This window comes from Lissotriton vulgaris, chromosome 7, assembly GCF_964263255.1.
Source record: "Lissotriton vulgaris chromosome 7, aLisVul1.2, whole genome shotgun sequence".
Classification (NCBI taxonomy): domain Eukaryota; kingdom Metazoa; phylum Chordata; class Amphibia; order Caudata; family Salamandridae; genus Lissotriton; species Lissotriton vulgaris.
This window is the reverse complement of record NC_141695.1, coordinates 905,819,995-905,845,078: the sequence shown is the minus strand read 5'-3', so window position 1 is coordinate 905,845,078 and position 25,084 is coordinate 905,819,995. Positions and strand designations below refer to the sequence as shown.

The 25,084-nt window shown below is 49.1% G+C and overlaps 1 pseudogene; it reads right to left on the bottom strand.

Moving 5' to 3' along the window:
* Positions 1-12,756: 12,756 nt before the first annotated feature.
* On the bottom strand, positions 12,757-13,783 carry LOC147702674 (uncharacterized; annotated as a pseudogene).
* Positions 13,784-25,084: the final 11,301 nt, after the last annotated feature.

The following is a 25,084-nucleotide window of genomic DNA, read 5'->3' as shown; positions in this document are numbered from 1 at the left end:
TACTCAACTTGAGAAGCCTCCGAGGAAGGCTACATAGGCATTGGTTTCGTTCCTCTAGTGCGCAGGTGCAACAATTCTGGGAAGGGAAACAGAAAAACTCACAGCAAGTGGCCTTCAAAACAATCCACACAGGAGTGACATTCCGACAAAAACAGCAATTTTAGATACTCATGCTTCAGGTGTCAAGTTACAAACCCCATCTAGCAGCAAGGTGAGAGCTTCTGGTTAAAAGTCTAATAAAGATGACTACGAAAGGTTAGCATGAGTATATTTTGTTATACTTTCCTTGCTGCCTCTGATCTCCTGAACAGCAAATAAATTTGGATTTAAGGGAACCACAAGGGATGCTCCCTGCGACATCATCAGGAGTATCAAAGAGAGTTGATTACTTTTGCTTCTTTGGGATTTAGATATCTGTGGTTTGAAAATGGAAATGTCATTGAAGTGTTGCCATGTGTACCTTGCTGTTGTTAGCTTTCCAAGTAGTTGGCAATGTACATTAGGCTGTTGAATGATAGAAGGCCTACATCACCAGGCTGTCAATAGGTTCAGTCTGGAGAACTCTAACGAAATTCAAAAGGCCTGGAGGAAATGTAACTTAAAGGTGAATTATTTCACTTCGACGCTAAGCAGCATGCAAGAACCTCAAAATCAGGAGGTGTGAACTAACTGCCAAATCAAGAGCCCCATATTAAATGGGCATGGAGGAACACTAAAGTCAAGAGACACAGGGGAACTGCAACTCCATGTGGCGTAGAGGAAACTGTTAGATCAAGCGGCCTCATGGGACAACAGTGTGAGATGGCCTGCAGGAATGTCTCCAGAGTTGGGCAAGGTGAACTCAATACCAGAAATCTGAGACATTTATTGAAGTAATGCCTTGTTACTGGGAGGTCCAAAATGTTCTTCCTCTGAATCCTATTTATATATTCAGTTGTTTATTTATAAGCATGGGTGAATTTTGCGGATTCGGAGCCCACGAATTCGCGCGAAATGGAAAAAAAATCTGCGAGTTCGCGGATTTTCCCGCGAACTTGCGGATTTTTTTGCCATTTGTCACATGTGTGTCTGTAACTTTTCTACTGCCCCGAAAGGCGCCGAGGTCCCTCGAGTGAGCTGTCCATCTTGTGAGGAAAGGGCGCGAAGACGTTGCATACCCTATTGTGTGGCGGGGCCAACCGGGCAGGGCTTCCATGCAAGTTCACATGCCTCTTTAAGGGTCAGAGACCGATCAGAGCAGAGATGAGAAGGAAGCAGCCTCCTGGTCACAGGAAGTACACAAGGATTGCGCTAGAGAAACTTGTGGATGCAAAGACCTCCATCAAGTATTACATCTAATTGTAGGCGGTAGAGATAGGGGGAGGAAGCACACCTGCCTAGCCTCAACCGTGCTCACTAGTTGTTTGGGCTGATTATAATGCGTGACTGAATTTGAGCTTAATTGTAACTATTCTCTGACCCTGCCTCGGGCAACCCGCTGTTTAGGGGGGTCAGGACAGGGTCAGAGAATAGTTGCAAGTAAGCAACTTTAACTCTGGCAGCTTGCCGGCGCCACCATTTGTAACTATTCTCTGACCCTGCCTCGGGCACCCGCCTGTTTAGGGTCAGGAGAGGGTCAGAGAACAGTTGCAACACATCCTGCCAGAATGTAAATCCGCCCACGAGCGGATTTGCAGATTTTTCAGCCATTTCGCGCAATTCGCAGAACGCAAAATTGCAGAAAATCTGCAAAATCCACGAGCGGAACGGATTTTGCGCCCACCCTTATTTACTTATCGAGTTTTGTTTAGTGCGAACTTGACCGGAAGGTATCAGAGCACCTTACAGAGTTAGCATAGCAGCAGTTACATGAGTTCCATATGAAGTAAATAAAAATACATAGTGACCTTATATCAAAGAAGGATACGATAGACAGTAATATATGGGGTCAATAGAGCGAACCAGAACCGGAGGTATCAAAGTGCTTTATAGAGTTACTATGCCAGCAATTACACAAGATACATATCGAGTAAATAAAAATACATATCAACAGTATATCAGAGAGGTATCCACCAGACAGTAGGATGTGTGGATGATAAGCACCCTCGTGTCTAGTACTGCCTGGTTTACCCCACTCTAGCTAATCCTGCTGTTGCGAAGTTGGAAGAGTGTGGGCCTTTTAGAGCGGCAGAGCGATGCAGTGGTGCACGCCCATTCAGACTGAGGTTTGGTCCCTAGATACCTGCCAAGGCCCTGGTTATTCACAGTTACAAGATCATGAAGTGAAAGAAGGAAGTGGCATAAAAGAACAAGAAAACAACTGGCAGCAGTTATAACAACACTCACGTGAATAAGGACGCGAACCAGTGCATCTGGGTGAGAGCACTGTTCGTGAGAATCTCAAAAGAATGAACATTTTTATTCCATTTTTAAAAAAAATGTTTTTATTGACAATTTCTACAGCACATTTTACCCCCCCCCCCCCCCCCGCACCAGACAATATCCTTTAACAGCAGGTATACTTCTAAATAATCACATAATAATTTTTTTTTTTTTTAAAAGGGATTCCATTACATACTTCCACAATTTATACGTCTTATAGAAAAACAGATTTTGAAGAAAATACATGAGAAGAAATCAATATAATAAAGCCAGTGAGACACAAATTAATAAAGAAAGGAGCTCAAAAGCACGATAATCAAGGTACAAAAAGGGGAACAAGAATCAAGAACAGAAATCGTCAAAAAGAAAAGAGGACAGATTAAACCACCGAAGAGGCAAAAACAAGAAACATGAGTACAGACATGAGTGCAAATGGACACCTCTAGCTATTCACCCCCCTAAAAATTTGCCATCCTTCTTTTCCAATCTGCAATAGGCTTCCACAACTGTAAACCAAGTGCTCTGCCCTTTTTCCCCCTTCTGGCATAAATAGCTTTCTCTAAGTTGTGGATGCACAATACCCTAGCCAGCCAGTGCTGGAACGGGGGTGGAGTCTTATCTTTCCATGCAGTTGCTATACATAGGCGTAGAACAGCCATAGCCACAAATATGAAGCCCTCATCTTGATATTGGGAATTGCTCCCTTCTACTCCTAATAGTATTACTTCTGGTATCAGCTTCAATTTATATGCCAACGATTTATCAACGAATGATTCAATACTTTCTATCAATGGAGAGAGGTTTGGACACCCCGCAAACATATGCAGTATATCTGCCTCCATGCTGTCGCACCTTGGGCATCTAATCCCCTGTGTACCTCCCCACTGGGCGATTCTGGCTGGGGTATAATACAGTTTGTATAGAGTCTTATAGTGTTGTGCCTGCAACGCCGCCGAGCAAAGGGTTTCTCTTCCTAACCTTAGTGACTTTAAGAATACTCCCTCTGATACTCCTAGGGCTTCCCTCCATTTAGTCTCGTATTTCTCCAGATCATCCCCTCGATGCTCTATAAGTTCTGCATATAATCTTTTAATTGTACAGGGTTCTGCCCCCTCAACCATCTGCAGAATCGAATTTCCTTTAAAGCCCATCGGTCCACCCCGTTTATTATCTAGGAAGCTTCTTATTTGCAAATATTTAAAAAAAGTCCTACTGCTGACACCAAATTCCTGCTGGATTTCTGTGAATTGCCATACCCCTGATTCCCCTATTAGGTCCCCCATATTTTTAATTCCTGAACAAGCCCATTCCCTAAATATAGTGTCTGCAAATATTTCTGGTGGTAGCATAGGATCCTCTATTATTCTAGTATATGCATGAAACCTCCCTAAGCCAAAACTTTTCTTAAACGATTTCCATATTTTGTCTGCCGCTTCTAATGTCTTAAACCTGTTTTTATTCCAGGTGATTTACTCTTTGTCAAAAGCAGGTCTCACTGTCAGAGGGAAAAAGTGGTGGGCACACACACACAGATGGATAGTTTTCCATCCATAGTAGGTTAGGCTATGAGAAAAGAAAAATCTATAGTGTGGTGCGTAGCAGAAACAACACTAAGGAACGCGACATAAGAAAAACAAAGGACCCTGGCCTCTTTGAGCATCACTCTCATGCAAAGGAAGACATAACCTAGGCCTTAGTAACCACCGTCACTGGTGACTGATTCGGTGCTTGCTGCCCTGGCTAGAACCAAAAAGAAAGTGAGAAAAATGGGCAACTGAAATACAAGATGGACAGCAAGCTGAACACAATGAGTGGACCTGTGACATATCCAGGAGGTGAGCAAGAGATGACGATATGAGAGTCGGAGACCTAAGAGAGCAATGAGGAGGCCTGAAAGATGTAAAGTTAAAGATGTTGAGAACAGAGAGTATTGTTGCGCTGTTGACTGCAGTGCGAAGGGCTCGCTTGATATAAACCCTTAATAATATCCATCAGAGACGGACAACTGAAACCATATAATTATAGGAAAAGGCTAGACTGTTAAGAACGCTGGAAAGGGCAATTCATTATTGTTTGTTTCACCACATAATATGACAAAAATAATTCTGAAGGGAGTGAAATGAAAGAAAGAAGTCATCTATGATTCACTTGTTATGGGTTTTTTGGAGTGAATTTCTGCGACCTCGTTCACTGTGACTCCTTAAAATGTGGCCTTGGAGCTCTGACAAAAAGGGTGTGATGTCTAATATGTTATTTCATAGAGTTAGATCTTTTCTATTTCAGAACTCCTAGCCTAATAAAATGGCACGGCTAAGTGAAGAAACCTAGAGTATTTATAGTATGTCTAGCTTTACTGTAGATTTCAAAAATAGGAAACTTTCAATTACCTTACAAGCCTATTGGGCGCCCTGGTCCCAAAGATACAGCATGCAGGCGAATACAAGGAGGAAATGAAAGAAGAAAAATGGAAGACGTGTCTTAATTAAACAGCTAATTGAAATCAACCGGTCTCGTGCCGTATGAAGACAGATTAAACTTCTGGCTGTGGCGATCGGATAACATCTGCTGAACAAAGTCAAAAAATTAATCAGGAGACTGGCTGACACGGTGAAGGTGTCTGGGCAGTGGCCTTCTTCTTGAACTCTTCCGTCGATATAAGACCCCAAACACCATATTAGCAGAGGAGCCCAGGGCACAACGAGAATGTAGCTTTTAAAGCGTGTGTGGCCATTTCGTATTAAAGAAAGGAGAAGCACTGATTTCATGCAACCCTTTCTATAATTCTCATTGCATGGGCAAGGTTAGCGCTGGCACAAACAGGGAATGATCGCGTATTTACATGCCATTGTAGCACCAAGAGAATTAAAGAACATTTTTTGTCATCTGCCTGTGCTCTATTACACAGGTGCATGGGCAAAAACGTAGCTGAGAATGAAGTGGAGCAGATTCCATGCCCCTTCAACCCGCTGCATCCTTTGCGAGGGGACACTTTAATTCCTAATGACTTTCCAGGTGTGATGTGTGATGAGGGTCCTAGCCCCTTGCAACCCCAACTAAGGCAGGCATGCTCCTCACGGACACTACTCTATGGTGTGTCCTTCTGGGCTGCACCTCACAGTTATGATGGATCCAATGAGGCAAGTTAAATCTACGACTGTAGCCAACCTGGTGATGGCGTTCAGGGTCCTCCTCAATCTTCAGTGGAGCACCGACCTGGAAATATGCATAGGTGACTGAACCACTGCACTACGTTTCCATTATATACTGTCTGCAGCTTATGAGTTAACTCACTGAATTAATGTACGAGATGCAAACAGTGCATTCTGTTTGTCACTGAGATGAATGTCCCCAGTCTGCACTGGGCGCACCCAGTGGGGTTGTGTGTCCCTTCCCCAGTAGAGTCTACAGGTGATTCTGCCGTATAAACCAATTGCTTAGTACTTGACAACAATCATCTGTAAGAACACAGTCTAATGAATTATCTTATAGACTTCAAATGGAACACACACCAAGAGAGCGTTTCATTGGTTCAAATGTAGTATTTACTAATTTGAATATGGCTGTCACATCCTATAAATTTCAAAGAATTCATAACATTTAAATGAAGTGATTGTAGAGAACAACGTGATATTGAGTGACAATATGGAATTGGTAGTGAGATATACAAAACCTTAAAATCTGAGTCCTTACTACAGTTACGCCGAGCTCTGTAAAATTCTCCAAAAGGTATAGCGTTCACTTGTGATCTAGGGTGTGCGCTATCTGAATGTAGTAAAGAGTTACAGGATGTACTCTTCCTAAATACTTTACTACAGAGTCTGCCATTTTCCACATATAGTTCTAGGTCAAGGAATACAATCCTCTCATGACTGTAATTGACCGTAAAGGACATAATTTCCTGTGCTTAATTATCATGGCAAAAGGTTGCAGAAATAAAAACCATCTAAGAATACGTGGATTCTGGGACTTATTTTTATATATCCACTGTAGTGGAGCATGGTCAGTATATACGACAAATGGTTTCCCCTCCAGGTAATATTTCAATTTGTCTATGGCCCACCGTATCGCTAGACATTCTCTCTCTATTGTAGGATATCTGGTCTCACGCGGGTGAAGCTTCCTACTGATAAACAATAAGGGGTGTTCCAGCCCATAGGCACCTATTTGAGACAGAACTGCTCCTAAGCCAGTATTAGAGGCGTCAGTAACTAAAAAAAAGGTTTTCTCAAAATTCGAGGATATCAATACTGGGCTTGTGGTAATAGCCTTTTTTAATTGGCTGAACGCCTCTGGCCGAGCCTGGGGGATATTGTACCTCTTTTTTACTGGTAGTTTTTCTTAGGAGATCAGTCAAAGGAGAGGCCATTTGAGAGAAGTTGGGTAGAAACCTCCTATAATAATCGATCAGCCCTAAAAAGGCCCTAAGCTCTTTTTTTGATGTTGGAAAAGGGGTATTAACTATTGACTTGACTTTTTCCTCCTGAGGGGCTATGACTCCATTCCCTAGCATGTAACCCAAGTATTTTACCTTAGAGAATGTAGCCCTGGACTTTTTAGCATTGACATGCAGACCTGCTGTTTGCAACGTGGACAGGATGTTTCGTATGTGCTCAATATGTTCCGGCCACGAGGCACTGAAGATAACTATATCATCAAGATATACGGAACAGTACTCCGTATGTTGTTTAAGGACCTCATTCATGAGCCTCTGGAACGTTGCCAGGGCTCCATGAAGCCCAAACGGCAGAACATTAAACTCATAGAGTCCTTCCTCAGTTGCAAAAGCTGTTTTATGTTTATCTTCTTCCCGGAAGGGCACCTGCCAGTATCCTTTTGTCTGGTCTAGCGTAGTAATATACTTCGCCTTTCCAATTTTTTCTATCAATTCATCCACCCTTGGGATAGGGTATGCATCACAGGATGAAATTGCGTTCAAAGCATGAAAGTCCATGCAAAATCTTGTAGAACCATCTGGTTTGGATATCATTACAATAGGGGATGACCAGCTACTGTGGGATGGTCTTATCACTCCTAACTTTACCATATCGTGTACTTCTCGCCTGACATCTTGTCTTCGGGCGGCGGGTATTCTATATGGCCTCAGTTTGACTCGAGCCCCTTTCTCTGTTTCGATTCTATGCTCAATGAGGCTGGTACGCCCTGGTTGATCTGAAAACATGGGGGCATACTCTTACAGCGTGGCCTGAAGTGTTGTTTTCATTGAAGGGTTTAGCTCTTCGTTTATGGGCAATTGCTCTACGGTGGAGGTGTCATTAATGGAAGGCAGAACAAACTGTGCTGACTTGGGAAGGGGACCCAACCATTTTTTTAAGGAGATTGATATGGAAACACTGAGTTCTAGAAGGTGTTATCCTTACTCAGTAGGTGGTATTTCCCACGGTTTCTATGGTCTGGTAGGGTCCGGTCCACTCTTTGTGAAACTTTTTACCAGAAGTAGGTAATAGCACTGAAGCCCAGTATCCCTTTTCTAACTGTCTCCATTTCTTTCCTCTATTGTAGTACTTTGCTTGTTTTTGTTGGTTTTTCTCTAGGTTAGAGTAAGCAAGATCTCTCAACTTACCTAACTTGCTCTTCAACATTTGGGTGTATTCAAGAATGTACCTGTGTTCTTCCTTTTCCTCATTTTCCCAGGCTTCCTTGGTTATATCAAGTAAAGACCTTGGTTTTCTCCCATACAAAAGTTCAAAGGGAGAATACCATGTACTACTCTGGGTCTGTGCTCTGAGGATATAAAGGGCCAAAGGCAACAGTAGGTCCCACTCTTTGTTCTCTAAGGATAACATTTTGTGCAAGGTAGTTTTTAAGGTACGGTTGTATCTTTCCACAAGACCGTCTGTCTGTGGGTGGTAAGCTGAGGTCTTGATTTGATGGATATTTAGGGTCTTACAGACTTGTCGCATGAGACGTGAAACAAAGGGAGTTCCCTGGTCTGTTAATATTTCTTTTGGGAACCCTACCCTTGAAAATAACTCTATGATTTTTTCGGCTATATTCTTTGTGGTAGGGGCTTTAAGCGCGACTGCCTCCGGGAACCTTGTGGCGTAATCTACTATAACCAGGGCATACATGTGGCCTTTCAATGTTTTTGGTAATGGACCTATCAGGTCCATCCCTACTCTCTCAAAGGGATTCCCTATAATAGGGAGTGATTGTAGAGGGACAGCTGGAGGTTTAGTCGGATTTCGTTTTTGGCACACTTCACAAAAGTCTGAGGCCCCTTTATATATTCCCGGACAATAAAAATTCTCCAAGATATTTTGTGTAGTTTTTTCTGCCCCTGCATGTCCTGCCGTTAAGTGAGAGTGCGTGTAATATAGTACTTGGTCTCCTGAAGGTTTAGGGACCAACAACTGTTTTGGGTCCTGAGCTTTGCCCTGCCGGTATAACAACTCCTTTTCTATACAAAAACGGGGATAGGACACCTGTGTCTTTGACTGGTTTAAGTGGGCCATTTCCCAAGCATTAAACAAGGATGCATCATTGGCTTGAGCGAATTTAAAGTTTCTATCTAACACCCATGGTTCGGTGGTTACTAGGGCAGGGGCCAGAACGTCCTTTATAGGTGGGCCTTCTCTCATTTCTTTTTTGAACATAGCCATAAAGTCTGGGTTGTCTACTCCTATAATGAGATCTTCGGGGAGTGATTCTATTACCCCTACCTTTACCTTACAAGGAGGCCTGTCTGCGGGATATAAGGTTATCAACGCTACGGGGCAGGGCTTTACGTCCCCATGAACGCATCTTATGTGAACTATTTTTCCTGGAATGATCTGGCTAGAAAGGACAAGGGAGGTTTGGATAACAGACTGCCTACATCCAGAGTCCAACAAGGCCTTTATGGTTTTTTCATTAACTTTGACCCATACATAGCAGGAGGTTCCCATCTCTGCTGAGTACATCACAGCTCTGGAAATGTAGCCGACTTCCATCGATTCCTCTGGTGGCTTCTTTCTGGGACATATACGGCCTATGTGGCCCCATTCTCCACACTCGTAACATTGCGGTGTTTTCAGCGGAGGTGCTTCAAATTTGAAAGGTCTTGTTCTTCCGGTTTCTGTTCCCGGTTTGGGCTTCTTTTCAGTTTTCTGGACAGTTGAGGTTTTTGTTGTGTTATCCCCATCCCAGAGCAGGGTTCTAGGTTGTGCTCTTGTATAGTTTGCGGCCATTTCTATGGCCTGTGCTGGTGTGAGTCCAGAGTGTTGCTTTAACCAGCATTGTGTACCATAAGGTAGTGCTTCCATGAACTGTTGTAGGTAGATGATATTCATTATCTCCTCCTTACTCCTGGTTTCTGGACGCAGCCATTTGTCTGCCGCTGCTTTTAATCTAAAAAATAAAGTCTTGGGGTTTTCTCCTTGTATTCCTTTTTCTTTGCAGAACTTTACCCTATATGCTTCTTCATCTAGCCCCTGGTGATCCAATATTAAAGTCTTGATATCCTGGTATGGGGTGTTCCCTAAGGGGTTGGCTACCTGATAGGCTTCCTGGGCTGGTCCTGTCAACAAGGGAGCTAGGAAAAATGGCCATTTATCCTCAGGCCAGCCACAGGCCTGACTACCCTCTCAAAATTTGTAAGAAAGGCATCAGGGTCATCCCCTGTTACATACTTTTATAGAGCGACTCCGGATGGATGGGGTAACGGAGGACGTCTTTCAGGCACCCCAGAGGCTCCCGGTTCTTGAATGACTTTTTGCAGGCCTTCTAACTGTGCAGTCATTGCGTTTTTAAACACCTCCCGATCTGCCTGAGCTGAAGTCATTTGGCGTTCGACCGCCCACTCCAGCTTTTCCAGACCCTTAATTAAGTGTTGTATTAATTGATCCATCGCTGTTGATGAGATGGAAGGGTCAGATCCCACTTCTGACACCAGTTGTAGCGGAGTGGGATAGACAGACCGGAGACCAGGTCGTGGGATATAGGGTTTTATTTTAATAAATGATTTCTTCTTTTTGGCTGAGTGTCTTTCACGGGAAAAAACAGCTGGATCCATCGTGCCGGTGCTGGCTTTAGGGATCTGTCTTTAAACTGGTCCCTCCTCTTTGTAGATCTTCTATCCCAGAACCGGTAGGTATGGTCATTCAGCCTCTTCCTCCAAGTTTGCAGCGTAATGGCACCCAAAAGAACAAAAGAGGACAAGAATCAGACGTCCGTCTGAGAATTACGCTTGTAGGGGACCCAGGTGTGAGGGGATCACCAGTGCTATTTACATTGTCTAGCCTTATGGCTGGAGTGTAACGGAGAGTGCAAAAGGAGGGGGGGAATTGCAGAGGTGTGAGGAAGCTTAGAAGTACGAGCCTGCTCCGACCCCCTTCACTACCTCTTATCGGACCCACCTCGTCTCCCAACCCAAGTCGACACCCGTTGTCGTACCTGGGAGAGCCAGACTCCTCTCCTCCGTGAGTCTGGCTGGGAGGTTCGCCGGGACGTTGGCCTCCTGGCTTCTCGTCTGCTTCTTTCTGTTGGTCGTTTCTTCGGTCCGCTTCTTCTTCTTCCCTCCGGTCGCGTACCCTGGAACCTGCTCAGTCTCCAGCGTTGGTGGCGTCACACGCCTATGTTAGGACTTCCTTCTTTTTCACCAATGCTCCCTCGGCCACGTCACTCCTGGGCGGTTCTGTCACAGTAGTATACGCCTCCTTAACCCCTTCCATGCTCATGATGGAACGATTCCGTCATGAGCATAAGGTGGCCTGTGCTTATGACGGAACGTTCCGTCATGGTTCCATAGGCCCAATGGAACGTTCAGCACCGGGGGAAAATTCACGCAGCACAGAAGGTGTTAAAGGGCCACTCGCCTTCCATCTTCTCTTGTTTCCCCCACAGTGGATCGTCCTCGTAACTCCAGTCATTCTGTGGTCGTCGAAAAGAGGGGAGAGACGAGGCGTCAGCAACCCACCAGTCTAATGAAGGCGCCTTATCCTCCAGTGTTGAGTACTCCCGGTTACAGTTAGCTTTTAAACAGAGTAATATCAGGTGCTTCAACAACCTAAGTAGCTCCGGACAGGATGCCCCTTGCATGTTGATTGCCTCAACTACAGCCATATTGTCAGACCAAAAAATGACACTCCTATCCCTAAGCTCCTCCTTCCTTATCGTTACAGCAACAATGATGGGAAAGAGTTCCAGGAAGGTAACATTCCTTGTCATGCAATTAATATGCCAAGAATCTGTCCAGTCGCCCCTGCACCAATCACGGCCCAGGATAGCCCCAAAGCCAATACCGCCTGCCACATCCGTATACAGGCCCAGCTCAGTGTTAGAGACGGGACGCGGGCCAAATGACGGTGCCATTAAATTGCTGCAAAGAGGCACCCCAAATCTTTATGTCCACCCTGACCTCACTAGAAAGCCGGGTGTGGTGGTATTTCTCCTTAAGACGGGACATGGACCTGGCGATGGACTGTGAGAAGGCACGCGCCATCGGTATGATTCGAAGTGCAAAATTCAATTGCCCAACCAGCACCTGTAGTTGGTGGAGCGTAACTTTCTTGGCAGCCAGCACTGTGTCAATAGACAAGCAGAAAGCCTGGACCTTATCAGCTGGTAGGATACACTCCCCAGCAACCGTGTCAATCTCAATCCCCAGGAAAGTGATACATGTCGAAGGGCCAACGGTCTTATCCGGGGCAATGGGGACCCCGACTTTCTTAAAGAAAGAGGTCAGAGACCCCAGGGCCTGAGCACAGGCCTCAGAGCCAGAGGGGCCTAGCAGCAAAAAGTCGTTGAGATAATGAATTATATCACTATGACCAGTGACAGAAGTAAATATCCATTGCAAGAGTGAACTAAACTGTTCAAAGTAGGTACAGGACACGCTACATCCATGGGTAGACATTTATCAAAGTAAAAGGCGCCCCCAAATTGAAACCCCAGAAGATGGTAGTCGTCAGGGTGAACAGGAAGGAGACGAAAGGCGGACTCAATATCTGTCTTTGCCAAAAGGGCACCCTTGCCTAGTCACCTCAGAATGCACAGAGCCTGGTCCAGATAAGCGTATCGGACAGAACATAGCAGGGGATCAATGGCCTTGTTTACTGATGCGCCCCTAGGCACAGAGAGATTGTGAATTAACCTAAACTGCCCCTCCTCCTTCTTGGGCTCTACTCCCAGCGGCGAGCAGACAAAATTTGCAAAAGGCGGGGCAGGTAAAGGGCCTGCGATCCTACTGAGCGCGGACTCCTTCTCTATCTTTCCACCTCACGGTGTGCATGAGCTGAAGCAGAATTGGCAGAATGCGGGATAGGAGACACTGAAGAAGCGGGAATTCTAAAACCAGTGGAGAAACCTGAATAGATTAATTTCGCCGAACCCCTACGTGGATATTCATTCAACCAAGGGATTAATTTAACAATGTCAATAGGGGAGGGCAGCCTGGGACTAACTTGAAGGTTTGACTGCCTCTTTTCCTTTATCTCTGGGTTTCTTATTACATTTAAACTCAGGGTGGGACGCTTCACCACAGAAGGAGCAGTTGTGTCTATATTTGCAGGAGCCAGAGGGGCGTATGCAACTTTTTCTGGCCTGCCTGCCTGCTGCTGAAAAGGCGATCTAAAAGGTGTTTTATTATTGACACTCTCCAGCCAAACATTCAACTCCGTCTGGTCCCACCCAATGCCAGGGTCCTCAACTCTTGCACACATAAAGTCCCAATCGTAGTCCAGCCAGACCGAACCCCTATGAACGTGGTGCCCTTTGAGGATCTTGTTAGAGTAAAAAATCATGGAGGCTGCTAACTCAGGCTTCTTTTTCAACATGACTGACATATAAACATTAAAACCAATCAACCAGTTTGTAATAGATTCCTCCACCTTAGGCTTTTTTTCTCTAGGATAAGTGTACTTATTCTCCTTATGTTTGAGGTCAAATTCCCTCCTTTCCCCCTAACCAATGAAAACACATCTACAAAATCACCCCTCCAGATCTTGTCTTTCACGTCCGGCGGGGCATGAGAAGAGAGCTTGCCAGGCCTGGATAAAAGCGATTCCTCCCTCGCCATAGGGGTGTGAACTACACAAGCTTTATCCCCCCCTGCATCAGGTTTCTTACCTGTACCAGAAGAATCGCTTGCAGGTGCACAAGAAGGGGCAGTGGAGCTGCCAATGCTAGGCACAACCGGACGTGACGCCACCAAGGCCTCAACCTGCCTCCTCAAATCCACGATTGCCACCATAATTTTGTTAGACGGGGACCAGGGGGTGGTCGACAGGGGAGAAGAGATATCGCCGGCAGGTGGATTAGTAAGCATGGTGAGCACCTGCGACACAGAGATCAAAGCTTGTGCAACAGGATCACCCCCGTGGGCGGGTGGTGCAAAGGAGGGCGGGGGTGTAGGATCCACACACTGGGCCGGTTGCGGCAAAAGTGTTGTGGCAGGGGGAACGGGCACCAGAGGTGAACTAGCCATGGTGGGTAAGGACGTCGCACCTCCCCAGTCGACCCGCCGGCAAAAGAAGATAAGGTCTGCCTGATAGACTCCAGCGCAGCATAATTCCCCTGCTGATCCGGAAGAGGAATGGGCGCAGGGGCAGGAAGCGCGCCCGGAAGTGCAGCAGGAGTAGCAAGAGTAGGGGGCACCGGAGTCAGAGTGGGCGCTGGTGCAGGAATCACGCCCGGGAGTGCTGCAGGAGTTGCGAGAGTAGGGGGCACCAGAGTCACAGGAGGAGGCTGATTTTCCATGATCGGCTCAAGGGGAGAAGTGGCCGTGGGCCAAATGCGTTTGCCTTTGCGCTGGACCAGGGGGAAGGCAGCGCGAGGTGGTACATGGGAACGGCGTGGGCGGCTGGTTTCCCCTGCAGTACCCATCTCCTGGACACCCGAGTCAGTGCTCTCAACCCCATCCGCACCCAGCTTAGTCAAAACCAACTTGAGCAAGTGCGCCAAATCCGGGTCCTTGTCCTTTCTTTTCCCCACCCCGCTGTTTTTCCCTGACATACTGCACGAGTGGGCGCCAATCAAGTCAGGAAGTCAAGCGCAACGCTGGACCCATGCAAAGAACAGCACAGGATCACGCCCACACTCCCACACGCAATTCCCCCACCTCCCAAGCATTTGTGGCACTCACCGGCTGCGTTTCTGGCCCAGGGGGCCGCCTAGGCATGAATACTCTGGGATATCCCCTGGGCCTGGGAGGTGACAAAAAAACGGGCGAGGCGAAGTAGCCACGTCCGCATGGACCCAGAGCGTGTCTCCCAGATGAGGCTGGTGGTGGGTGAAGAAGGTGAAAAAGGGGCCGCAGCAGCCCGGTCCCCGGAAACACCGCAGGAGAGGGGGCGCAGCCCAGAGTCCGAGCGCCGGCCTCAGCCCGGTACACCAAACACTGTGATCCCGATAATTCCCAGTGACGGCCTGCAGCGGAGACGGTCCGGAAGACGAAGGGAGACGATGGAGAGCCGGTCCAGTGGCGCCGTCGGGATGACCAGGTGAGGAAAGGCCAAGGCCAATTGGCCCAAGGTCTTTATACCCTCACCCTGCCATCCCGTCCAAGGCGCTCCGTGATGACGCCGTTCCGGCCACTCGCCAATCTGGGCGAGTGACCAGAAGGCACACAGACCAGGAACCGGTTCAAACTGCCCGTGGCCGGCATCCTGTTAGAGCGCGTCATTCCCAGCCCACGGGTGCCCGGATCCTAAGCTGCGCGTCCAGTCCCCATTTTGGGGGAGGACCCTCCGTGCATTCCGTGCATCACAACCTTGCACTCTATCCCAACTGTAGTGTCTGGTCGGGGCAGTGAGGGCCTATGCCACGAAGTGGGGCCTAACTATATACTGCGCTGTAAAGACACACAGACACTAGCTATAGGTTAGGGGCCAAAGACCACGAGACGGTCTTGCGCCCGTTTATTTATACCTGAGGGCTTGACCCACCCCCAGGCTGTGTGCGTGCGTGTGTGCGTGTGTGGACAGGCCGGGTGGCTCCGTCAGTACATCCCTCCAAACTCACAGTTCTTTAGCCCCGGCTACTTGGGTGTTTCAGTAGCGCGGAGAACCCACGCATAGTCTTACTCTTTGAGTCTCTGGCTGGGGGTCGGGTTTGGTCGAAGATGGTACCTTTGACTACGCTGTCCTCTTGCCATTTCTTCTCGCATCAGCTCTTCAGTATTGCGCGCAGGACTTGATCGGGCGGCACTTGTCTCTGGCTCTGGCCTGGACGGTGACGGTTCCCGGTCCGGCTGACTTGCCGGTGTCCCTGGGAGGATCGGGTCGTCGTCACTGCACTCTGTGTCCTCCAGTGTCTGACTTCTCGGGATCTTTTCTGTGGAGACACGCTTAAACCACGACACGTTCCGTGTCACAGCCCTAGTGCCATGGATGTATACGATCTCCCACACTTCGGGTTCGAACGTCGTCTGATACTTCCAGTTGCGATGTCGGGTCTTTAGCACAACATGGTCTCCAACCGCCAGAGGCCTGATGCTCACCCCTCTCGCCCGGCTCGCTCTGTCGTTCGTGCTTCGCCTTCTAGCTTGGGTTGCTTCATGGTTCATTTCGGGGGATTTCCACGCTGGGCTTGTTGGTATGCAATCTCGTGGCGTCCTGCAAAACATGACATGCGCTGGGGCACACTTCGTAGTGCAATGAGGTGTTTGCCTGTAGGCACTCAGGAACTGCGCCAGACACTCTTCCGGCAGTTCTCCTTGCTCCACACCGATCTGCAACGCCCGGTTCATTGTCCGCATAAATCTTTCGACCTCGCCGTTCACTTGAGGCCACTGTGGCGTGATCTTCCGGTGGTGTATTCCTCGCCTGTGCAGGTAGGTTTTGAAATCGTTGCCCTGAAATGGCGGCCCGTTGTCTGACCTTATCTCATCAGGAAAACCTAGCATGGCAAATGTCCTGTCCAACGCTGGCTTTACGTGGTTGAATGCGGTGGAGGGTACCACCTCCACCACCGGGAATTTTGAACACGAGTCAATCAGCACCAGGGCCTGCCGGCCATCAGGGAACGAGCCAAAGTCGATGCTTATCTTTGACCATGGAGTATCACAAAGGTCCTCCGTGAAGACGGGGTGTGGCGCCGACTCTTGGCTGGTGATGACACATGAGTGGCAGTTGCGGATCTCCTCCTCAACAGATCCGTCAATGCCCGAGAACCACACTCTCCTGCGCAGACGAGCCTTCGTCTTGGCCACCCCTGGTGACCTTGGTGAGCAAGGCGGACCACTTCCCGTTGTAGGCTCGAGGGGATGACAATGGTGGCGCCACGCAGGACTACCCCATGGGGTCCCGTGCAAAGTTCGCTTTGGGCCCGCCACATCTGTTGTCGAAATGTCTGTTCCTCCTGCGTCAGCGCGCTGGCTCCATACAGGAACCGCTTCCAGTTGCGATTTTCCAGTGTGGTTTTCACACGATGGAGACACTCATCTCGGTCTGTGGCTGCCCCAATGACTTCCAGTGTCAGGGCCTTGGGACATGCCTCCTGCGATATCACCCAGACAAACTCTTCCACGTCTTCCAGATCGTCCAGCTCTGACGCAAGGGGCAAGTGTCCTGGATGGCACAACAGAAAATCCACCGGGTTGTCTGCTCCTGGGCGGAAGATGACCTCGAATCTGTACGTTTGGAGCTGAACGGCCCACCTTTCAATCCGGGGCGGCGCCAGCCTGGCCGACCCCCCGGCACCAGTGGTTTGTGGTCCGTGACGACCTTGAACTCGTGGCCGAACAGGTACAAATGAAAATGTTGACAGGCCCACTTTATGGCGAGCGCCTCCCTCTCAATCTGCGTGTGGCGCATCTCCGTCGCTGTCAGCGCTCGGCTGGCGTATGCCGTGGGTACCCACTTCTGGTCTTCTGTCTTCTGCATCAGGACTGCCCCCAGCCCTACCGGACTGGCGTCCACGACTACCTCTGTCTGCCTGTGTGGCCGGAAGTATGCCATGACCTTGTCATCTATGAGGGCGTCTTTTACTGCCCGGAATGCTTCGTCCTCTTTCGCGGACCACGTCCACGGGTGGCCCGACTTGGTGAGAGCGCGCAGGGGTTCCGACAGGGACGCCAAGTTGGGAATGAAACAGCCACAGTATGTGGCCATCCCCAAGAAACTGCGTACCTCTGTTGCAGACGTTGGATTGGGGGCCGCATGAATGGCGTCGGCCTTCTTCGGGTCCACTCTCAGACCGTCATGGGAGAATATATATTCAAAGAACTCCACCGACTCATTGTAGAACGAGCACTTCTTGCGGTGCAGCGTGAGTCCATGGTCAGCTAGTCTTTGAAGTGTGGCTCGAAGATGTCCATGGTGTTCCTCAAGCATCTTGGAGAAGACCAGAATGTCGTTGCTTAGGTTGATCACGCCTGGGAGTCCCGAGAGCGTCTCTTTGATTGCATTTTGGAACACTTCGGCAGGGGACGAGACGCCGAAGCTCAGGCGCTTGTACCTGCGGAGGCCGACATGGGTCGAAAATGTCGTGATATTTTGGCTGTCAGGGTGCAGCTCGAGCTGGTGGTAGCCTGCGTTTAAGTCCAGTTTGGAGAACCACCTGGCTCCGTTTAGATCAGCCACTATATCATCCATCATAGGCATGAGGTGCCTCTCCCTTTTGATTGCCTTGTTGGGGAGGCGCATGACCACACAGAGTCTTATGGCCCCTGGTTGCTTGGGCTTGGGGGCCACCACGAGGAGTGACACCCAGGGCGTCGGGCCCGACACTTTTTCGATGACCCCCAGTTCCTTGAGCTTTTTCAGCTCCTCTTCCATCTGTGGCCGCAGGTGGAAGGGCACTCTCCTATGGTGCAGTGCTGTCGGCTTCACCGTGTGGTCGATGTGTAGCTTGAACATTTTTCATTTTAGGCGGCCGAGTCCCTGGAAGAGCGCCGGGAATTCACTCAACATGGCATCTGCGTGTCGCTCGTGAATCTGGTTGGCGAAGAACACTAGTCGGAGGTCCTCCGCGGTGTGGCAGCTGAGGAGCGTACCTCGCTTCCCCCAAGTCGCGTGGAATTTCGTGTGGACTTCTTGGCCGTTGCACGCTACTGTGACGGTGATGACCCCTCGTACAGGCAGTGGGTTGTCACTGTCGTATGTGTATATCCTGGCCTTTGAGGGAGACAGCGGCGGACGAGGAGACAGTTGTTCATACTGTGAGTTGTCCATCACATTCACTGATGCCCCGGTATCAATCAGAGCTTGCAAGGGGGAGCCCTCGATGTGGACCTCACACATAGGCGGGGGTCATCTCCTAGATCCATCACGACCCACGAAGGAAACGAAGAATACATCGTCAGTCTCATCTTCGTCCATGCGAAATGCGGCCTATGCGTTGTCACCGCAGGGTCCGTGGTCTTCAAGCGAGATTTGACGCACTCCTTGACTGACACCTCTGCCGCTTGGACCGGTACGACGGCTGCCACTGCTGCGACACACTTTGGCAAAGTGATTCATCTTTCCACAGTTGGAGCACGTTTTTCCACGTGCGAAGCATCAGCCATGCGACGGGTGATCCATTCCGCAATTCCCGCATGAGGAGCGTGAGGCTCCTGGTTGCTGCGGGCCCTTCTGGGCAGGCGGACCTGGCCGTCTGCGGATAACGTCGACGTGTTCTTCCTTAACGGACACGTGTTTAGCTCGCATGGCAGGCCTGTCCAGTGCTGCTTGCATCGCCTTGGCCCGGGCATTGGAGAGTTTGTGCGACCGGTCCAACACCAGGATCTCGTCTAGGCTGATTCGGGGCTGTCGTAGGATGAGTCGTCTCAGCTGAACTGACCTGCAGCCTTGGATGAGCTGTGCTCTGATTTCCAGTGTTCTGTCCGGCAGCTCGCAGGACGTTGCCAACTTGCGGAGTCTCGCGTAGTAGACATCGATCGATTCGCCTTCTGCCTGGCAGGCCTGACGCAACTTAAACCACTCATAGTCCGGGTTCGCACGGGGGTCGAAGTGGCGATTGAGCGCCGTGATGGCGGCCGTGTAGTCGCTGTCATCTCCTTTATCCGGCAGGGTCTCGAATAGTTCGTATAGCTCGTCGCCCCCGTAGCACATAAGGAGCAAGCGTTTGACCTTTGCGTCCGTCTCCCTGACCCCAACGAAGTAATGTTCTAGACGACCCAGCCAGAGGCGCCACCACGTGGCTGCCGTGGCAGGATCGGATAGTTCACTGAATGGTGGGAGCGGAGCCGCCATGGCATGACCAGTAGTGGATGGCACAATGTTGGTGGCAGGGACTGGAGCTGGTGGTCCTGCCTGTACTTGACCGGCATTCTGTGGTGGCAAAGGTGGCGGAGTTGGGACTCGTTGGGTCGGGCCGGTGGCTGCAGCCCCCCCCCCCTGTTGCCAACTGACTCATCTTCGGCAGTGCAGTGGCACGTGGCTTGCGCGCTGATGCAGGTGTGTGGTGGAGTCACGTGGTGACTGCTGCAACACCCGACTGGTGGGCCTTCCTTCCTCTTGGTGCCAAAATCTGTGCTTCCTGTGAGGCTGAGCAGCCTTTCCAGATTTATCAGGGCCTAAACGGCCGGCGTGAGGGACTCTGGGGCGTCTCACCCCTTAAAACGGCACGATTGGTTGCTCCGCGAGATGCGTGAGCTTTGGTTGGGTCTCTCCTCCGCGCCCGCGAGAAGAGTGGGCAGTCGCGGGGGTGCGGCGAGGGCCGAGTCAGTCCCTCCGATGAATGCCGTGTCGCCGCTCCACTCCCCTCCCACGCGCAGATGGGCTCGAGCGCTAGGGTCGCGGTGAGGCAGCGCTGGGCCTCGGATGTGGTGATGCCGGTGTGGGCAGCAGCGTGGGGTAAACGGCGGACACAGCGGCCTCCCCTGGAGGGCTCAGCTCAAGCGCCACAATAGGAGCGAAGCACCTACCGGCAGTAGGTAAGTCCGGGTCCGGGCAGCACAGCGGCTCTAGCGCAGGCAGCGCAAGCGTGGCACAGACTGCGCCAAGGGACACGGCGGGCACGTCCGCGGGGGCGAGGCGTGGGCAAAGTACCCGCCTCATCGCCAGTGTAGTGTCTGGTCGGGGAAGTGAGGCTCTATACCACGAAGTGGTGCCTAACTATATACTGCGCTGTAAAAACACACAGACACTAGCTATAGGTTAGGGGCCGAAGACCACGAGACGGTCTCGCGCCCGTTTATTTATACCTGAGGGCTTGACCCGCCCCCAGGCTGTGTGCGTGCATGTGTGCGTGTGTCGACGGGCCGGGTGGCTCCGTCAGTACACCATCTTCCTGTAGTTTTACCACTGAACAGTTGATTTGTGCTCTCTGGTCCCATCTGACCCCATACATTGTGTTGAAAATGTAATCCTTACAACAAATTGCCAAGAAACGTTGTCATCTTCAAGAGCATGTTTATTATGCATCTGACATCAGTGACAGGTAAGTAACGAATGCCCAAACAGTCCTTTTCCCCCACATCGTATAACCCTTCTACATTCAAAGCATAGCAACGCTCGTGGTGGCTCTCAGCCGCCCACTCGCTCCCTGCACACACACACGATGCATTTTAAATGTCCACAACTACACGCGACATCTCACTCGCTCCCTGCACGCACACGCAGCCTAATGAAGCGAAGCCGCTGACATTGTTCTGAGTTGACATGTGTGCGAGAGCGCCCTTGTCAACTTCGAACAATAACACTATACCACACATTGCCTACTGGAGTCCTGCCATGGCCTGCATGTGCTTACCTACCACATACATTGAATCCTTCTCGTCTTTATCCCATGTAACCCCTGCACAGAAACCTGCCTGCCCAATGCCATCCTTCACCTACAAAATATCCTGCTCCATTTCCAGAGACCTCAAGCCTCACTCATTGTGAGCGAGAGACACACATTAGGAGGTTGGGTAAACCTCTCACTCATAGCAGTTTGAGGGGCTGATTGGAGTTTTGGCAGAAGGGCCACCGACATGAATTACGGACGGGAAGATCTTAAGTATGTCAGCGAAGGAGACTACTCCTTACTCCATTAGGCCTTCAGAGGGTTGGCCATTTGACTGCTGTACGATTTAGAGTAGACATTTTTTACTCTCACTTACCACTGTGTAAAACATGGCAGTAAGAGGCAGTAATGACATTTAAATGACCCCTACATAATTTCACCACTGGAGAAAGCTCCCATAGTTTGAGGGCCATTGGTTATTGTTATTTCAAAAAGAAAATCCTGCTTTGGGATTTTGTTCTAGAAAAATAAAAACGTATTAAAGGTTTGACGGATAATATATTTGATGGTACCATCCGTCAAACTTTTAATACATTGGCAAGAACTGCCTAGACAACAGACCCTGCCAATGTTTGGAGTAGTCCGCAGGGCTGGCACACAGCTCTAAATATGGTGGGCAGATGTCCCTCGGTATGGCCCGCTAATCTCTAAAACAGCCCCGAAGTGTCCTGAGAAGGGATGTAACCTGAACTCTAAATATAGCCATGTACAGACTTCAGCTCTCTGCGGACCCGCTCTTGGGACCTGTAGAAGAACAAGAAGCAATAGGAGAAGTCATCCTACAGAATATTTATGTACCACTCTGTATATGTCAAAGTGGTGCCCACCAGTTTACTTAAGTGGGATGTTGGTGTTAGTCAATTCGTTTTTTTATATATATATCCTGCTTCTTTATAATGTCAATGACGCCAATCCCTGCCTAGTCATTGATGTCTAAAACTCTGTGGCATCCTACCTGTGATGTCATCATCTCGTCATTCGTGAAAATGTTAAAAACTTGAAAGATCTCCATTTCCGGTGGCACGCTGAAGCAAAAGGAGAGTTCCTGACTGCCTCTCCGCATAGAAAACGTACACTGTCACCTGCCTGCAGCTTCCCCACTTCTGCATCATGGCCTGGTTGTTTGTTTGGATTCCCACGCATGCAAAGCCTTTAGCTTTATTCTTGCTATTTGCCATCGCTGCAGAGTCTGTTGTCTGCCTCTTGTCATCCTTTCTCCTCCTTTCCCTGAAATAAGTCTGCACCCTCCGTCCCCACTACCTTCTTTACCCCGCAGCCTTCCCGTCGCATCCCTCTCTGCGCTGGCGCGCGCTCCTCTCTCTACATCTTCCAAACCTCGCAGGCGCTGAGCAGAGGAGGGGAATTTATGGCTGCGTCACAGGTCCATTTACCCTAATGGGTTCCCGGGCTCAAGTGACTCGTAATGACAGTTTCCGAATCACACCCCTGCCGGCACAAGCTGGCACGGGAAAGTCATGGCACATGCAATCTGTTCGCTTTCCCGTCCGCTGACAGTGATTTGCCGCCCCGGCTCCCACTTCCCTACGTTTATGATTATCACTGTCTCTGCGGCGGCGGAGGCCCCGCGCTCTTTAGGGCTCTCGGCAAAAGGAGGGGCCTGCAGGAACGCGCGAGGTCAGTGCATCCGCCCGGGCCAGTGGACGGCGGAGTCTGACCGTCGCGCCCCAAGGGTCTCACGTCACCAGGGCTTTAAGTGGGCCGGGTCTGTCCGGGTCTGAGCACCGGCAGTTATTTTTAGAGAGCCTCGAAACGGGTCTCTATCGGGCTCTATTTTCGGGCCAGAATACGTTTTTAAAAATATATTTTAGGACTGCAAATAGAATAGTTATGGCATGTATAATGATAAATCAATTTTATACTACTGAAAATCGAATAGCGCCTAGAAACGTGCAGGGAATATTAGTGCAGCAGTCAGTGCTCTCGAGGGGCAATCAGGAGAATGTGTCTGCAATGCACAGTGTCTCCGACTCAACAGCACAGCAAACCCTGTCCCCTCCTTCACGCTCTGGCTCTACAAAGGCCCGGTATTTCACACATCATTTAGCAGTGCCGCCCACCCCCCAATACAATCAATCACGGCTGTGCCACACCTCGACGACGGGGCTTTTATCCCTGTTAATGACACAAGCACCGCCGCACCCACGCTGCCCGCAGAGTGCGGCTCCGGGACCTTTTATGCTCAAATATAATTTGTGTAAATATTCATTAATGTACATGAAAATGCTTATGCGCGACCTCCATGCAGGAATCGTTAGTGCTACAAAAAAGGAGATTCACAGCCTTTAATTTCCTTCCAGGCTTCTATCCCCTTAAGTGTCTCACACAGGGTTTGTGGGCTCAGTTTCCCTACTGTGTCCTTCTGCCTGGCTGGAAAGAGTGCCCTACACTGTGCTCCAGATGGAGGGCAGCGAAATCATGGGTCAGAGTGTAGACGTCATGCTAGGTGAGATGCCTTGTAGGAGGAAGTGAAATCCTTTGAAGAAAAAGTTTTCCAAAGATAGGCTAATTGGAGGGGTTTTCATGGGCACACATGCTAGTTAACTTGATTTAGACCACGCCCATGCAGGGATAGGCCACACCCCCTTAATAGGTTTGCCCCGCCCCTTTTAGAGCACCCCCAGTTTTTTTTCCCCACTTAAAGCCCTGCACGTCACTGACTGAGACTGCGAGTGCCACAGCATCCCTGCATGCCTATCAGACTGCTGGCTTGATCGGAGTTCTTTCCACTGCACGAAAAGTGGAAAAGACACGCTCGTATGTAATAGCTTTGTCGCATGTTGTTCACGTGGACGAGGGGGGAGGAGGTGAAAAGGGGGTGGAGGGTGGGGGTTACAGGATCAGGAGGGCCCACCGGGACCTAAAAGAAGGCAAGTGGAATGTAAGACCAGCCACATGTTGCACCGAGAGAGCTAGTCTGACTGTTCTAGGTGGGTTTCAGGAACTCCACACTCACTCTTTTTCAATAGGGCCAAACTGTGCATTGAATGAACAACTATTTAAATAAATATGTTGGCTACACCTGTATATACGTTTTTCATACAGCTTGGAAGAGGAGCTTATGGCATATTCCAATATTACTTATACAATGGCATTGCTTTCCTCCAGCAGCAATCGCGTATTTTCCTGTCAAACCATACACCTATAAAAGCAACAACTGGTCCCTAAGTCTACCAGGCATTTCCCCGTGGTGTCCCGAAAGGCCTTTCGAGCTCAGTGAAGGATTCTTAAACAGTTGATGATGGAAGGAAAGCAGTGCAGGGAGGAATCTTCAGCTGCCTATTTCCTGGCGAAGTAGAGCAACTCTGAGGCGGATTGCAGAACTTCAGACAACAGTGTCCACGGATATAGCCAGAGGTGGGTTAGTGAGCTTGACAGTAGTCACAGTGAAAACACGGAAAGACAGGATGGACTGGGAGGACGGGTGAGTACTGGAGTGTACAGTGTAGTACAGTGGGTAAAGTTAAAGATTAGTTGCTGGTAAGAAGTTAGCATGACTAAAGGCATGTGGAGAATTTGTAAAACTCCAGGGAGTAACCAGAAAATAAAAATATCCACCACTTTGAACCATACCTGTAATTGTGACAAGCCAGTGAAGCAAGCATACCTGGGATTCCCTTAAACACTTCTCTTCAATCTTAAATTCTTACTTCCATACATCTATCCATCCTATCAACTTTTCAGCCATAATTTCAACAATCCTTACTTGCCTCCTTTCTTATAGCTTCCTTTCTTCTTTTTGCATTCTAACCCTCTAATTTGTTTCCAAGTTCTTCTGTCACATCTGTCTTTTCTGCTCACTCTTTAATTTTCTCTGTCTTTTTTCCCTATTTTCTTTTTTTTTTTTAAATATTTTTATTATTTTCACCTGGTATTGAGTTACAAAATACAATCAAATATTATTTCAGATTAAACAAGTTTGTCACATACAGACATGTTCAGCTCCAAACTTATCATCAATGTACATAAATCGAGACTTAATGTCAATTCAGTTCAATTCAGTTCAATTCTAGTATTCCCCATATTTTCTCGTATT